This window comes from Zalophus californianus, chromosome 10 (genome assembly GCF_009762305.2).
Source record: "Zalophus californianus isolate mZalCal1 chromosome 10, mZalCal1.pri.v2, whole genome shotgun sequence".
In the NCBI taxonomy this organism is placed as follows: domain Eukaryota; kingdom Metazoa; phylum Chordata; class Mammalia; order Carnivora; family Otariidae; genus Zalophus; species Zalophus californianus.
In genome coordinates this window covers 9,551,835-9,569,418 of record NC_045604.1, presented here as the reverse complement: position 1 = coordinate 9,569,418, position 17,584 = coordinate 9,551,835, and the positions used below count along the sequence as shown (strand labels likewise).

The following is a 17,584-nucleotide window of genomic DNA, read 5'->3' as shown; positions in this document are numbered from 1 at the left end:
TTTTCGGATTGGATTTGCAGAACATTAGCACGACAATAATTTGTCCTAAGGAGGGCCACCGTAGCTTGCTTCTAGGCGCGTGCGCGGCTTGCACGGCGAGTACGCGGAAGTGGTAGCGCTGCCGCGCCGGGGAACGGGGTGGGTTGGGTTTGCTCTCTCTGCGTGTCTGGGGCGGGGGTGGCCCGTAGTGTCGATCGCCAAGTGAGAGGATTTAGGGGTGTTGGGGCCTGTACGTTTCCGTAGCTAATAAGTACTATTGTAGTCAACTTGCCCGAGAGCCAGAAGGGAGCCCAGCCCGCAAGGCGGTCGCACCACCCTCGCCTGCACCCACCCTCGCCCGCGGCTCCCGCCAGCCGACTCGCTGAGGCCCACCTCGCGGTTCTTTCTGTGGGAGCAAGACTGCACCGCCCAGGGGACCCACAGACCCTTGAGAGGGTACACAAGCCCCAGGTACGCCCTGGTGTCCAGCCCTGGGGCGGGCTCGAGGCGGTGAGGTCGTGACAGGCCTGCAGACGGGGTCGTCCTGAGGGGTAGAACTTGTTTCTACCTACCGTAAACTCAGCCAGAAGAGCCAACCCCACAAGGCACCAAGGTCTCCAGTTTTCGCGTTTTAAGTGCGTCCCTCTCTCCTTTCCTCTAGATACCCCACATACTACCAACGGTCGCCACCTCTGGGTCTCCCCTAGGATCTCTTCGGTGGGAGTACTTCACCCCTCTTTGAGAGAGGGTGCTTGGGAACAGAATGGTTCCCAAGTCACGGTGTGGAAACGTTAGAATCTCGATGTCAGAAGGCTTTAGGCCGGGTATTTTTTCCTTTTCATTGTGTGGACTTATCCATACAGCTAGAAGTACTTTGATGGCTCATAAAATCTTTATTGCTGTTTCAGCAATTTTCATTCCCATGCTTTCAACTTCTTAGGTAGAAGAAGGGCTTATTTTGGAAGTTTCTGGCATGTTGAGCGTAAAGGGCTTGTTTTGTTGAACGTTGAAAGGAAGAAAGCAGGAAAGCAGTTCTGCATTTGTGAGGGGAAAATTTCCCCCTTGCTGCTATAAACTGTGTCCTCCCAATTCCTGTGTTGAAACCTAGTCCCTAATGTGAGGGTATTTGGAAGTGGGGCCTTTGGGAGGTGATTAGACCATGAGGGTGGGCTCCTCATGAATGGGGTTAGTGCCTTTATAAAAGACCCTAGAGAGCTCCCTTAGCCTGTCTATATGTGAGGACACAGCAAAAAAGACTGCAGTCTATGAACCAGGAAGCAGGCTCTCCTCACACTGAATCTGTTGGCACCTTGATCTTGACCTTCTCTGCTTCCAGAACTTAGAAAAATAAAAGTTTCCAGTTTAAGCCACCTAACTTATGGTATTTTTGTTGTAGCAACTGGAACCCAGTAAGACACTGCTTATGTTTTATAGGAAGAGGCAGCCTGGGTGGCTCAGTTGGTTGGGCGTCTGCCTTCGGCTCAGGTCATGATCCCAGGGTCCTGGGATCGAGTCCCACATTGGGCTCCCTGCTCAGCGGGGAGCCTGCTTCTCCCTCTGCCTAGCGCTCCCCCCTGCTTACTGTCACTCTTTCTGTCAAATAAATAAATACAATCTTTAAAAAAAAAAGAAAGGCAGCCGGAGGTGGTAAAGGAATGATTGAAGAACCAGAAGCATTAATTCGGGCCCCTCCCCCAGTGATCTCTGACCACAGACAAGGACTTCACCACTGGGGCAGGACTTTTTAAAAAAAAAAAAATCTCATTACAGGGGAGGCCCTGGTGGGAGAAGAAGGAGGTGGAGCTGGCTTAACCAGACTTTACTGAAAACAAGACCAGTGGAACGAAGATTACAATCAGGAGTGTGGACTGTAGCAAAACAACAGAAAGGGAGGGAAGGATGTGTGAATGACTAGCTCCCGTTGCCTAGCCCTTCAGAACTCCCTGGGTTCCTGACCTTTTTGTGAAGCCCGTATCTCCAGCCTGTCACTGACTCTGTGAGGCCCCCCACCACTCTTCCAAGAAATATCCTTTTCAGCAAGTCAGCCAGAATCAGTTTCTGTTTCCTGAAGAACCATTTACCATATTACAGGCTTCTCACCGGGTGTCCAAAGCCATATTCACGATCTTTCCCATCAGACCTTTCTGCATTTCGGCAAAGGACATCATCCAAGTAATTACCTTAGCTAGAAACCTGGCTTCATTCCTTGGGCTTGGGAATCAGATAGAATCCCAGAATAGCCTTTTATTTAGCTGTGTGATTCTGGGGGAGATTATATAAGTTCTCTGAAACTTGTTTTGCCCTTGTATATGCAAATTTGGTACACTGACACCTACTTTGCTCACGTGTTATGAAGATAGCACAGAGTCTGGGCCTACTGTAGGCACTTAATACATGTTATTATTACTGATTCTTGATGATGGCACCTCAAAACAGTCTCCTTACTAATCCCTATGCCTTAGTTTAGGCCTTAACTATCCTCTGATCTGGACTATTACAGTAACCTTTGAACTGGTTTCTCTTTTAAGATTCATCACCCAACTACCATCATAGTTACCTTTCTAAAGCAGACCTCTTTGATGGCTGATTAATGCCTTCAAGATGAAGTCCAGACTCTCAAACATGGCATGGCAAGATCCTGAGCAGTCTGGCCTCAAACCACTTCCAGAATGCTCTTATTTAACATTAATTTAATAAACATAGAAGTACCTATTAGGGGCCAGGCACTAATAGAACTTAGATTTTAATGGAGGAAACTACCAATAAAAACAAGATAATCACAGATTGTGACTGAGATTTCAATGAGGCATGGGAAATTTCGGCTCTTTTGTGTTTCTGCCGCTCCCACCGTGAAAAAAGAGCACGTGTCAGGAAACCATTGCTTCTTTACTCTTGAGTCCCAGAATGAGACTCATGGCTTGGCAGACCCAAACCTGCCTTGCAATCTGGAGCCAAACTGGGCTGAACTCAACCAAGGTTAGCAAAGCCTCCTAGCTTCATCACAGCCAGCCTGCACACTTGTGTGTGAGGCATAAATATGTATTGTAACTCACTGTGAGTTTGGGTTCGTTTGTTATTTTAGCAAAACTGGAATAATAGAACAAAGCAAGGACTGAACGTGTGGGTAAGGAAAAGAAAGAAATCAAAGCTTCTGTTCTCAGCAACAGAATGGAGAAAGGCATGAATTATCAAGATAGAGGAGATCGGTGGGGGAAGGAATTTGGGTAGGAGAGTCACGTTCAGTTTTGGACATCCGTAGTCTGGGTAAGCTAACTGCTGCTGGACAAATAACTGTAAAACAGGAATGGCTGAACACAGATTTTTCTTTTCTTGTTCACAAAAGAGTTCACTGTGTATTCAGTGGATAATGTTTTATACATTTATTCATGAATCTAAGCCCTTTCTACCTTTTGATGTGCCACGCTCTCCAGCTTCATCCACCTGTGTGGGAAGCTGGGAAATGCTTAGCTGGGTGCTCAAGGTGAAGAGGATTTGGGGAACAACTAGCCAGTCTCTCCAACTGCACCTTATTTTGGGATGCCCTTTAGATTTTCGGAAGATAGAGTTGCTGTAAGAGCCTGGCTCTCAGGTCTGAGCTTGAGATACACTTTTGGAAATCAAAGACATATGGATGGTATCTAAAATCACATGTAGAGAGAATAGAATGAAGTTTAGGACAGAGGTCTCTACTATTGGGCTTTTCTTTTTTCTTTTTTTTTTTTAAGATTTTATTTATTTATATTGAGAGAGAGAGAATGAGAGATAGAGAGCACGAGAGGGGGGAGGGTCAGAGGGAGAAGCAGACTCCCTGCTGAGCAGGGAGCCTGATGTGGGACTCGATCCCGGGACTCCAAGATCATGACCTGAGCCGAAGGCAGTCGCTTAACCAACTGAGCCACCCAGGCGCCCCTACTATTGGGCTTTTCAACATTTGGAGGTTTCAACAAAGGAGGAAGAGCTAGTAATAGATCTAACAGCTTTCTCTTCTACCTCTGTTCATATTCCTCATGTGCCATGACTACTCTCATTTCACTCTCTTCCAGATTTTCCCTAATATCATCCCCAGCCCTTAGCAGATGACCACTGGTCCCCTCCTTTCCAAATCCCTAAAAATCCCAAACAACAATCTAGCCAGACTCATTCCTGGCTAGAATGAACATGGTCAGAAATGTTTGGCTGTTCATCAATGGTAGCTCACAAGGACCAGCCAGCTACCCTACGTTTCTTAAATTCTCATATAGTTAGGTGTGGCCATGAGAGTGAGTGCTCCCTAATGGAATGTAAACAAAAGTGAGGTGTGCCCTTGCCAGACCTGACCCGCACAACTGCCTGCATTTGCCTTCCCCGCTGCTCTCAAGCTAGAGTGGTGATGACCCAGGTAACCTTGGGGGGCAGAGCTACTGTCTGCCTGGGTCCCTGCAAGGACTAGGTGGAAGAGAGCTTCTTGCCAACCTGGAATAGCTTCTGCAGGATGTCACATGAGCGAGAAGGAAGGGTTTACTTTGCCTGAGCCATTTCATTTGGTGTTCTATTTATTATAGCAGTTTAGGCTATTCTAAATATATAGAAACTAGAACCAGGAGGGGCGCCCGTTAGCTCAGTCGGTTAAGCGTCTGACTCTTGGTTTCTGCTCAGGTCATGATTTCAGGGTCATGAGATTGAGCCCCACGTCAGCTCCATGCTGAACGTGGGGCCTGCTTAAGATGCTCTCTCTCCCACTCCTTCTCCCTTTGCCCCCTCCCCCGCTCACGTGCTCTTCCTCTTAAAAAAAAATCTAGAACCAGGAATGGAGGGCCACCATAATAAAAATCCAAAATATGTAGCAATTGATTTAGCAGTTGGGCAACATGCAGTGAGGCAGATCCCTGCCATGCGGGGGAAATACAGTTGGTAAAACACTGCCTGAGAAAACTAGGAAAGCAAATATAGATTCCTCATGAACCTATAATTATGGGAGAAGTTGGAAAGAACCAGAATTTTAGGGTGAGTTGGCAGCTGCTTGCTGCTTTTAGCAAGGTACAGGTCCAAATGCTTTGGAGCTAGATGCTTTTGAGGAGTCAGGATTTTTCTAAATTTAGAAAGTTAAGAGGGCATGTACTGGATAGTACAAAACGCCCCAGCAGCACCCCAAAATCAAACACATTCCTATTTCTGCAGTGAGATGTATGATTATTCATACTAAGAAGGATAAATAAATAGCTCACATCAATTTAGGTCAAGTTTCACCACCTTAGAGTTACAGGAATGAGCTACAGAAAAACTTTCGTTTCTCAGAGCTTTTTCGGTTTCAGATTTATGGATAAGGGATTGCAGACCTGAATTATAAGAGATGTGTTCAGCCAAGAGCTAACTCCTTTTCAAGCAGAAAAGGACCAGATAGAATAGATAAAATCCAGAATTGGAGGCATCTCTGGATTGTACCTCAAATTGCAAGAGATAAAAACTATCCTTGCTGGGGTGCCTGGGTGGTTCAGTCGTTTGAGCGTCTGCCGTGGGCTCAGGTCATAATCTCAGGGTCCTGGGATCGAGTCTTACGTAGGGCTCCCTGCTCAGCAGGGAGCCTGCTTCTCCCTCTCCTGCTGCTGCTCCTTCTGCTTGTGCATGCATGCTCTCTCTCCCTCAAATAAATAAATAAAATCCAAAAAAAAAAAAAAAACAACCCGTCCTTGCTCACCCCCCTCCCCCATTAAACTTCTCAGTTCAAGAACCAGGCTCTAAGGCAAAGATCAGAGTAAGGGTATTTATTACCTTCCTGCTATGTTTGTTGTTTCAGATGGCCTTGAAGTAGCCTCCATAAATTAGAAAAAAAAATCTACAAATAGCTGCAAATCTGTATTCATCTCTTTATGTAAAATTTTGTTAACACAGAAAGGTTTCTGCTATACTCACAGTTACTTGCTTTTTTAAATTTTTTTTAAAGATTTTATTTATTTATTTGTCAGAGAGAGAGACACAAGCAGGGGGAGAAGCAGGCGGACAGAGAAGCAGGCTTCCCGCCAATCATGGAGCCCGATGTGGGACTCGATCCCAGGACCCTGGGATTGTGACCTGAGCCAAAGGCAGACGCTTAACTGACTGAGCCACCCAGGTGCCCCTGTTTTGCTTTTTTTTTTAAAAACATAATATCAAACCATTAGAAAACTTTTCATATCAGCGCTTGGAGCACTCACTCATTCTCTTTAAAGGTGACATTCTACTACAGTAGTTGGATGTACCTATACTTTGTTTAACCAGCTCCTTATGGTGGACAATTTAGTTTCATTTTATTCCCTGTCATTATTATGAAAAAGGCTGCAGTGAACATCCTTGAGTTGAAGAGATACCTGGTGTGTTTTGCCAGTATATTCTCAGGGTAAATTTCTAGTGACGGGATGGTTGGGTGAACAGGTCTGCACATTTTAGTAATTTTTTAAAATTTTTATAAAGATTGTATTTACTTGAGAGAGAGATCGTGAGAGAGAGAGCACAAGCAGGGGAAATGGCAGGCAGAGGGAGAGAGAGAAGCAGACTCTCCGCTGAGCAGGGACCCCGATGTGGGGCTCAATCCCAGGACCCTGGGATCATGACCTGAGCTGAAGGCAGATGCTTAACTGACTGAGCCACCCAGGCGCCCAGGTCTGTACATTTTAAATACTGAAATAAATTACCAACTTTTCTTCCAGGAAGAGTTCATGAATTTACACTTTTAGGCCTTGACAGTATACAAGAATGAGCATGTCTTAACACACAACCAGGCAGATGTGGGCTGTGGTACCACACAAGTCCCGAGGGAACCCAGGGTGGTCACAGCCTCCGTGGCTCCAAGCTGCCACCCTGCCTTCCAGTCTCATGGGAGCAGCACCGCTTTCCCGCGTCTTGGCTCTCATTTCTTTACCTTTGTGTAAGCCTGAGAATTATTATCCATCTACCTTTTTAATTTGAATTTATTTCATCTACTTCTAAAAGCTTTATGTAAATTAAGGATATCAGCAGTTTGCTTTCCTGTACGACAAATATCTTTTTCCCAGTTTGTCAATGATTTTTAGGCTATGTTGATTGATCAAAGAGAAATTTCATAAATTTATACTTTTGCGTGGTTAAATTTATCAAACTTCTGCCTTTATAGCTTCTTGGCTTGGTGTCCTTCTTGGAAAGGCCTTTTCTACTCCTGGAGCTAATATAAATTATTCATGCTTTATTCACAAATTATGTGGATGTATTTTTTTATTTTAATTTTAATTTATTTTTTTTTAGAGAGCAAGTGTGTCTGTGAGTGGGGTGGGTGGCGGGGGCAGAGGGAGGGAGAGAGAATCTTAAGCAGACTCTGCACTGAGGAGGGGCCTGACACAGGGCTCAATCTCATGACCCTGAGATCATGCTTGACCTGAGCTGAAATCAAGAGACCCTTAACCAACTGAGCCACCCGGGGGCCCCTATATGGATGTATTTTTTTTTTATTTAAAAAAATTTTTTTTAAAGATTTTATTTTATTTATTTGACAGAGAAAGAGACAGTGAGAGAGGGAACACAAGCAGGGCGAGTGGGAGAGGGAGAAGGAGGCTTCCGGGAGCAGGGAGCCTGATGCGGGGCTCGATCCCAGCACCCTGGGATCATGACCTGAGCTGGAGGCAGACGCTTAACGACTGAGCCACCCAGGCGCCCCTATATGGATGTATTTTATTCAAAATCTTTGATACATCTATAATTAACATTGGTATAAACTATAAACCTTATTTTTTCTAACAATTCTTCAATTTCCCCTACACTATTTTATTTACCCCACTGACTAGATTACCTATAAATCCACTAACCAAAAATGACACCTTTATTATGAACTAAAATGCATGGATATTTAGGTATAGTTTTGGATTCTCTATTTCGTTCCATGGAGGTCTTTTTCTTATCCAGTAGTAAACAATTTTAATCATGGCAGCACTATCTGGGTTTTTTTGAAAAGTTATCTTTTTGATTGGTGTCCTCAATCAACATGGTCTGTAGAATTGGGGATGAGGAATAAGCTGGCAAGATAGGTGGTGCCAGGGCCAAAGAATTAGCTAGTGTGGCCAGGACAGCTAGGGCTGAGGACGTGACCTTTTGTGGTTGGTGTGTTTGATGGGGCTGGGGCCAGTGGCTCAGCCAGCACGGCTGGGGCTGCCAGGGCCATGGCCAAAAGGAGACTGTGTGAGTGGTCAGGGGATGAGTTACCACTGGGGAACTGGCTGAAAAAGTGAACATTGAGAATAATGGAGTCCAGGTTTCTCACAATCTGTAAAGGGACTTACAAACATGGAAAAACAAAGGCTGGAGGAAACGCTGTGGTGTTGGTTTGGAGTTGGAAATGTTTGTGAACTCATGGTTCTCAATATGTGTAGATAGACTGACGTGGACACAGATTTATAGGCAGTGTGTGTGTGTATTCACATATTTTCAGCTCTGTCTCTTGTGAGGCTCTAGAAGCAACAGTATCCCAGTGGCAATGAGCATCACCAGAGCCCAGGTCTTGGTTTCTAAATACTGTTTCCCACTAAAGGGAACTGGGATCGTTGGACAAATGGCTGATTCCAAATATGGAAAAAACAAGTGCAGTGTGAGCTTTGATATTTTTGTGCCAGAAAGTAAAAATTGTTCAAAGAATAATAAGGGATATATCATAAGGGTATAATAATCAGCTTAAGAGAGCTTACCCTGGCTAAATCTGGGAAAATTAGAGCATCAAACAAATAATAATAGTAACAAATACAGTCCACTCAATAAAGTAGAAACCCATGAGTCCATACTGCTATAAATAAATCCATGAATAAATAAATAAATGGGGGAGAAGAGAAGACTCTACTGCGCAGTGTGAGGCTAACTAATATGCGTAGAGGGAATGATAGAATTAGAAGCATCTTGCAATCATTATAGTAATAATTGATTCAGATAAGATTCATTAATGGATGCCATAACTAGTGGGTAAACGTTTGATGAGGAACAGAAGATTTACATCATTTCAAATGGTCTCCACACAGACTACATGTTAATTGTTCATGAATTCATGTCAAATACTTCTCAGTTGATTTTACCATAGAGAATGCTGACAGACACTATCTTATAAATGTGAAAACACCACCAGTATTGGGACAAATGGACATTGTGGACTTCCTGATTGACAGCCTTTAGAAGCACATAGCATCACTTTTGGGGTATTTCTGCCAAGAATATATAATTTGCATGTAGTTACAAGGAAATATCAGATAAATCCACACTGAGGGCCTATCTCAGTCAGCTTGGGCTGCTGTAACAAAATACCATTGACTCAGTGACTTAAGCGACAGACATTTATTTCTCACAGTTCTGGAGGCTGAGATCAGAGTGCTGGCACAGTCAGGTTCTGGTGAAGACTCTCTTCCTGGCTTGCAGATGACCACCTTCTCACTGTAGAGAGACCGAAAGACAGAGACAGAGAGACAGAGACAGTCACGGGGGAAGAGAGGAATTTGTTCCTCTTCTTAGAAGGATACTAATCCCATTATGAGGTCCCAGTACTCATGATGTCATCTAAACCTCACTAGAGAGGGCCTCCCAAAGCCCCATTTCCCCATGGTGGATGGCTGATGGAGGTGTCACATGGCTGAACCCTGAGGGTGGGCTGTAGGAACCCAGAGTGACACCCAGTTGGCAGCCAACAAGAAAACAGGGACCTCAGCCCTACAAGAGAAAGGAACTGAAAATTCTGCCACAACCTGGATGAGCTCGAAGAGGACCCCAAGCTCCAGATGGGCTGCAGCCTGGTCAACACCTTGGTTCAGCCTCACGAGAAAATACATTTCTGTTGTGTTAAGCCCCCCCAAGCTGTGATATTCTGTTATGGAAGGCCAAGCAGATGAATACTGTGGTGTATGCAGTGGCTGGCTGACTAGTCTTTTTTTTTTTTTAATTATTATGTTATGTTAATCACCATACATCATTAATTTTTGATGTAGTGTTCCATGATTCATTGTTTGCGTATAACACCCAGTGCTCCATGCAGTGCGTGCCCTCTTTCATACCCATCACCAGACTAACCCATCCCCCCACCCCCTCCCTTCTAGAACCCTCAGTTTGTTTTTCAGAGTCCATTGTCTCTCATGGTTCATCTCCCCCTCCAATTCCCCCCCTTCATTCTTCCCTTCCTGCTATCTTCTTCCTTTTTTTTTTTTTTAACATATAATGTATTATTTGTTTCAGAGGTACAGGTCTGTGATTCAACAGTCTTGCATAATTCACAGGGCTCACCATAGCACATACCCTCCCCAATGTCTATCACCCAGCCACCCCATCCCTCCGACACCCCACCACTCCAGCAACCCTCAGTTTGTTTCCTGAGATTAAGAATTCCTCATATCAGTGAGGTCATATGATACATGTCTTTCTCTGATTGACTTACCTCGCTCAGCATAACACCCTCCAGTTCCATCCACGTCGTTGCAAATGGCAAGATCTCATTCCTTTTGATGGCTGCATAATATTCCATTGTGTATATATACCACATCTTCTTTATCCATTCATCTGTCGATGGACATCTTGGCTCTTTCCACAGTTTGGCTATTGTGGACATTGCTGCTATAAACATTGGGGTGCACGTACCCCTTCGGATCCCTACATTTGTATCTTTGTGGTAAATACCCAGTAGTGCAATTGCTGGGTCGTAGGGCAGCTCTATTTTCAACTATTTGAGGAACCTCCATACTGTTTTCCAGAGTGGTTGCACCAGCTTGCATTCCCACCAACAGTGTAGGAGTGTTCCCCTTTCTCCACATCCCTGCCAACATCTGTCCTTTCCTGACTTCTTAATTTTTGGCTGACTAGTCTTATCTAAATAGTTAAAGTGCAGTCACAGTATGAGAATCTAGTTTTCAGTGGCTGTATAGATAATGGCCCAGTTTCAGAATGCAGGAGGGACTGGGTGGAGTAAAATTTTGTTGTTGTTTTTCTTTTTTACATATCCAAAAAATGAGTCAGTCACTCCAAAGAGCTCAGTTTTCTGAAAAGCTGAAGCACTGGAAACACTTAATATCCTTTAAAAAATTATTTTGAATGGGCAACCATTTTTACATTCTTTGTTTTCTTTTTCCTTTTAAACGTTCATGAACAGAATTAATGCACATTGTTAAAATCAAATGGGGGGAGGGGAGAGAGAGATCCAGAAAAGATTATCATGAAAATGCTGATTCATGTTTTTTCTGTACAAGGGCTGGCTCCTGCCTCAACTCATCCTGTTCCCAGACACGACTTTAATAATTTCTTTTTTCCCCCTTATGGTAGTATCTCCATGTTTCTCAACAACACCCTTACACCATTTGTATTTTTTTAAAAGATTTTATTTATTTATTTGACAGAGAGAGAGACACACAGTGAGAGAGGGAACAGAAGCAGGAGGAGTGGGAGAGGGAGAAGTAGGCTTCCCTCAGAGCAGGGAGCCTGATGCAGGGCTCAATCCCAGGCCCCGGGATCATAACCTGAGCTGAAGGCAGATGCTGAACGACTGAGCCACCCAGGCGCCCCACTTACACCATTTTTAAAATGTATCCACTTTATGCCTTGCTGGTCCATGATGAGAGAGGAATTAGTTCAACTCCATCAACTCTGACTTCCCCACCCTCCAGAATGGTTCTAGCCCCAGTCTCAGTTCCTTTACTGTAATCGGGCATCTTTAAGCAAAACATTTAAATCTCAACTTTTTTTTTTAAAGATTTTATTTATTCATTTCAGAGATAGAGAGCTAGGGGAGGAACAGAGAGAGAGGGATAAGCAGACTCCATGCTGAGCGTGGAACCCTATGCAGGGCTCGATCTCACCACCCTGAGATCATGACCTGAGCCGAATGCTCAACCAACGGAGCCACCCACGCGCCCCTAAATCTCCACTTCTTATAATGCTAGTCCTGGATTACTTATTGACTTAATAATAACAAGCAAACAAAACCCCCACACAAAAAAAGTAAAATATAAAAACAAATTAATGATTTATAGACCCTGAGAAAAAGAATTTTCAGAAAAGTACAAAAATTTAAAGCATTCCTTTTTTTTAATTTTGTAATTCTTTACTGTGGAATTGCTCAGAATTGTCACTTCTGTTTTAATAACAAAATTGATAGCTGAGTAAGAAAACATAATTTGGATTATAAAATTCTTGCTTTAATGAAAATTCCTTGAACAGTGAAAAAAAAGCCTCGGTTTCTTATTCCACAAGTAAGAGATAGTATTTAATTTCCCACTGTGAACTGTGAATCTTGATACTTCTATTGCCTTCTGCCCCTCTTTACCCCATTTCCATTCCCCTACTTTTGATGGTTATAGATGTACTTTGACCAAATACAGATTAATAACATTTATACTGGCGCTCCTGGGTGGCTCAGATGGTTAAGCGTCTGCCTTCGGTTCAGGTCGTGATCTTCAGGCCCTGGGATCAAGTCCCACATCAAGTTCCCAGCTCAGCAGGGAGCCTGCTTCTCCCTCTGCCTGCCACTCCCCCTGCTTGTGCTCTCTGTCTCTCTGTCTCTCTCTCTCAAATGAATAAATAAAATCTCTTAAAAAATAATTTAAAAAAATAACATTTATACTTTGTTTTGAAACTATGTTTAATTTCCCCGTAATTTATCTACAGTTCAGTTCTACAAGTTGGAAGTCAATAACCATATTAATATTATTATGATGGTGTAAATACTGTTTATGACAGAACCAAATATTGTATTGGGCTTCCTGTCCTTATTTCATGTCATGACCGGATACCTCTTAAAGGATAATGGTACTAAACAGAATATAATGAATGTACGTTAGTGTTCCTTTGTAACTCAGGATCATAATTGTGAACCCTAAATATTTTGCTTGCTATAATCTGGTTTTGTTTTTCTTCCAATATTAATGATAGCTATTATTGAGTACCTAATAACTATCAGGCATTCTGATATGCAATATTCTTGTTTTATCTTAATAACAATCCTGCATTACACCTATTTTTACAGGTAAGAAAACACAAGGTAATTAGCTGGGAGGACTGGATTTGAATAAAAGATGGACACACCAGGTTGGGTTGACCAACTCATCCCAGCTTGCCTGGGGCTTTCCAGTGTTAGAGCTCAAAATCCTGTGCCCTGAGAATCGCCTCAGGCTCAGGGGACATTCTTTTTTTTTTTTTAATTTTTTATTGTTATGTTAATCACCATACATTACATCATTTGTTTTTGATGTAGTGTTCCATGATTCATTGTTTGTGCATAACACCCAGTGCTCCACGCAGAACGTGCCCTCTTTAATACCCATCACCACGCTAACCCATCCCCCCACCCCCCTCCCCTCTAGAACCCTCAGTTTGTTTTTCAGAGTCCGTCATCTCTCATGGTTCGTCTCCCCCACCGATTTACTCCCCTTCATTCTTCCCCTCCTGCTATCTTCTTCTTTTTTTTTTAACATATATTGCATTATTTGTTTCAGAAGTACAGATCTGTGATTCAACAGTCCTACACAATTCACAGCGCTCACCATAGCACATACCCTCCCCAATGTCTATCACCCAGCCACCCCATCCCTCCCACCCCCACCACTCCAGCAACCCTCAGTTTGTTTCCCGAGATTAAGAATTCCTCATATCAGTGAGGTCATATGATACATGTCTTTCTCTGACTGACTTACCTCGCTCAGCATAACACCCTCCAGTTCCATCCATGTCGTTGCAAATGGCAAGATCTCATTCCTTTTGATGGCTGCATAATATTCCATTGTGTATATATACCACATCTTCTTTATCCATTCATCTGTTGGTGGACATCTTGGCTCTTTCCACAGTTTGGCTATTGTGGACATTGCTGCTATAAACATTGGGGTGCACGTATCCCTTCGGATCCCTAATTTTGTAACTTTGTGGTAAATACCCAGTAGTGCAATTGCTGGATCGTATGGTAGCTCTATTTTCAACTGTTTGAGGAACCTCCATACTGTTTCCCAGAGTGGTTGCACCAGCTTGCATTCCCACCAACAGTGTAGGAGGGTTCCTCAGGGGAGATTCTTGGTCATCCTACAAGTCCAGACTCTCTTTCTTCTTTTAAAATTATTAACAACAATAATAGTAGTCAGCCATTTCCATGGCTTGGGGTTCATTGCTCTCCACAGGTCAGTTTATCATCTGCCAGTGGGTTGTCTGAACTGAGAACTCTTACCAAAGCCTGGACTGATATCAAAATTGTAAACATCTGTGGTGCTGTATGCCACTTATTTTTCAACATATTAAAAGATAGTCTTCTCAGTCAGTCTCTATTAGGATGATAATTTTTCTGTATGAAGTATACTTCAGTAACTCCCTTTGCTGGTTCCACTTCATGTTCATACCTTACCACGGAGCACCTAAGAACTCACACCTTGACCTGCTTTTCTGTCTACACACTTGCATGGCGACTCATCTACTCCCATGCCTTTAAATCTCATCCATGTGAGCTAATGATTCCTACATATACATTGTCAGTGTGGATTCTCCCCTGAACTCCTGACACAGATGACCTCCTGGACATCTCTTCTTAGAGGTAGAATAGTCATCTGAAACTTAAAATATCTCTAAGTGAATTCCTCATATTCTCTGGAAAATTTGCTTCTCTCAGAGCCTTCTGCATTCCCAAAGTGGTGACTCCATCCTTCCAGTTGTTCTGGCCAACTTTAGAGTCATTATTGACTCTTCTTTTAATGTCTTAACACTGTGTAAAATCTGGCAAATCCTCCAAAATGCATCCAGAATCTGACTACCTCTCACTACCTTCACCCTAAGAACACTCTGGTCCAAGCCAAGTCCCACTTGTTTTAGTGCCATAGCCTCTTTTTTTAAATTATTATTATGTTATGTTAATCACCATATATTACATCATTAGTTTTTGATGTAGTGTTCCATGATTCATTGTTTGCATATAACACCCAGTGCTCCATGCAGAACGTGCCCTCTTCAATACCCATCACCAGGTTAACCCATCCCCCCACCCCCCTCCCTTCTAGAACCCTCAGTTTGTTTTTCAGAGTCCATCGTCTCTCATGGTTCATCTCCCTCCCCCCCGATTTCCCCCCCTTCATTCTTCCCCTCCTGCTATCTTCTTAGTGCCATAGCCTCTTAACTGGTCTCCTTAATTCCATTCTTGCTCATCTATAGTCTATTCTCAGTAAAAATCCAGAGTAATCCTCTTAAAACATGGTGTTGCATCACTCCTCTGCTCAAAGCCCACAGACTGCTCTCTATCTCACCCAGAGGGAGAGCCCAGCACTCAGGATGTGTTAGGTGAGGCATGAACCTGTCCCTGTCCTGATTCCATCTCTAGTCTCCTGGCTTCCTTGCTCCTTGAAAATTCCAGGCATGGTCTTTGCTATTCTCTTTGCCTAGAAAGTTAATCCCCTAATTATCTGGAAGCAGGCCCAGCTCCATAATAATGTGGGGCCCAGTACAAAATGAAAATGTGGGGCTTCTTATTAAAAATTAACTAAGGTGTAGGGATCTGAAGGGGTATGTGCACCCCAATGTTTATAGCAGCAGTGTCCACAATAGCCAAACTGTGGAAAGAGCCAAGATGTCCATCAACAGATGAATGGATAAAGAAGATGTGATATATATACACACACACAATGGAATATTATGCAGCCATCAAAAGGAATGAAATCTTGCCATTTGCAACGATGTGGATGGAACTGGAGGGTGTTATGCTGAGCGAGGTAAGTCAGTCAGAGAAAGACATGTATCGTATGATCTCACTGATAGGAGGAATTATTTATCTCAGGAAACAAACAGGGTTGCTTGAGTGGTAGAGGGTGGGAGGGATGGGGTGGCTGGGTGATAGACACTGGAGAGGATATGTGCTATGGTGAGCCCTGTGAATTGTGCAAGACTGTTGAATCACAGATCTGTACCTCTGAAACAAATAATACATTATATGTTAAAAAAAAAAAAAGGAAGAAGATAGCAGGAGGGGAAGAATGAAGGGGGGGGAAATCGGAGGGGGAGATGAACCATGAGAGACGATGGACTCTAAAAAACAAACTGAGGGTTCTAGAAGGGAGGGGGTGGGGGGATGGGTTAGCCTGGTGATGGGTATTAAAGAGGGCACGTTCTGCGTGGAGCACTGGGTGTTACACGCAGACAATGAATCATGGAACACTACATCAAAAACTAATGATGTAATGTATGGTGATTAACATAACATAATAATAAAAAAAATTCACTAAGGTTTTCAAGACTGGACAGCAGAGCATGAACCCAAATACGGGGCCCTTCTGAGCATGTGGCCTGTGTGAATGTCTGAAAGTCTCCCTCCCTCAACAGCTTCAGGACTTTGTTCAAAAGTCATCTCCTCATTGAAGCCTCCCATCCTCACACCCTATTTAAAACCTCAATGCCTACGTCGCAACCTGAAGCTTCTTACATACCCTCCATGATTTCCTCTTCCTCTTGAGCTTTTCTTACCCACAAACACATGTGTAGTTTACTTATATTGCATTTTCTGACCCATCCCTGCCTTAGAATAGATGAGGTCTGGGTTTTGTTTTGGAAAAAGCTCTATGCCCCGCACTTAGAATAGTGCCTGAAAGAAAGATGAATGAATACATTGATTTTGTGGTCCTTCTGGTAGAAATAGCCAAGCTTTTAAATCCATCCTTTAGAGTGAAAATGCTGTGGACTTGCAGTATTTGTATAAAAATAACACAAGTCACTTGCATTTCCTTCATTTTTTACCCAAGGACATGCTTGGACCATAGAACAGCTGGGCCATCTCGCCTTCAGGCTCTCCATATGTGTGTTGGCCTGTGCACTTCTGCCTCTCCTTATAAGGTTCTAAAGTTGCTGTTGTTTTGACTTCTTGGCTCTCTTTTCCTTTGAAAAGTAACATTATAGATAATATTATGGTTGGAATTCAAGAGTTACAGAGTGAAAGGCCTTCTGTCTCTGCTTGCCCCGTCACCTCGTTCCCTTTCTTGGGAAAAACAAACATTATCTTTCAAGCCCTCCTGTGAATCCTCCCAAGAGATACTCCATGCAGAGACTGTGCTAGTAAATATGAGTGTGAGGCATTGGTATACCCCCTTTACTTTTCACCAAATGATTTGATGATAGTGCATGAGGGTGGGACCATTTCTGTCTCCATTTTGATTGAGTTTCCAAGACTCTGGTTCCAAATACTCACTGTTTCTCAGGGAGATGACAGAGGACCTTTGCAGTATTTGGAAAAGAGTACTGAGAACTGGTTTCCCAAGTCTGGAGCCTTCACCACTTAGGCTATAAAGAATCTGGAAAGGCCAAGGTGGAGTCAAGATTGACTAAGAGCTTTTGCCCTGGACTTTGAAGTCACACCTGTTCCTACGGGGAAGCATGCTTTTCCCTCACCTTTAGCCTAGGACTGAAGGTAGTTCTCAAATGGAGGGGGATTCCCCACAGGTGACATTGGCAATGTCTGCAGCCATTTGGAGTTGTTGTGGCTGGGGAGATGCTACAGGCATCTATGGGAGAGATGCTGCTAAACATCCTGCTGTGCACAGGACTGTCCCCAAGGAGCACGAAATCCATAGCCTCAAATGACACTAGTGTCGAGGTTGAGAAACACTGGCCCAAGGAGAGGGGCTTCTTAGGGACCACCTGAGGAGTGGAG

General features: G+C 43.5%; 1 long non-coding RNA gene across 1 annotated transcript in view; it reads left to right on the top strand.

Annotated features, from left to right (window-relative positions):
* The first annotated feature begins 141 nt into the window (after positions 1–141).
* LOC113933470 overlaps positions 142–17,584 on the top strand; it is a 68,569-nt gene continuing 51,126 nt past the window's right edge. The window contains exon 1 of the long non-coding RNA XR_003523355.1: positions 142–450. This is a non-coding gene — a long non-coding RNA (uncharacterized LOC113933470). The remainder of the gene's footprint in view (positions 451–17,584) is intronic.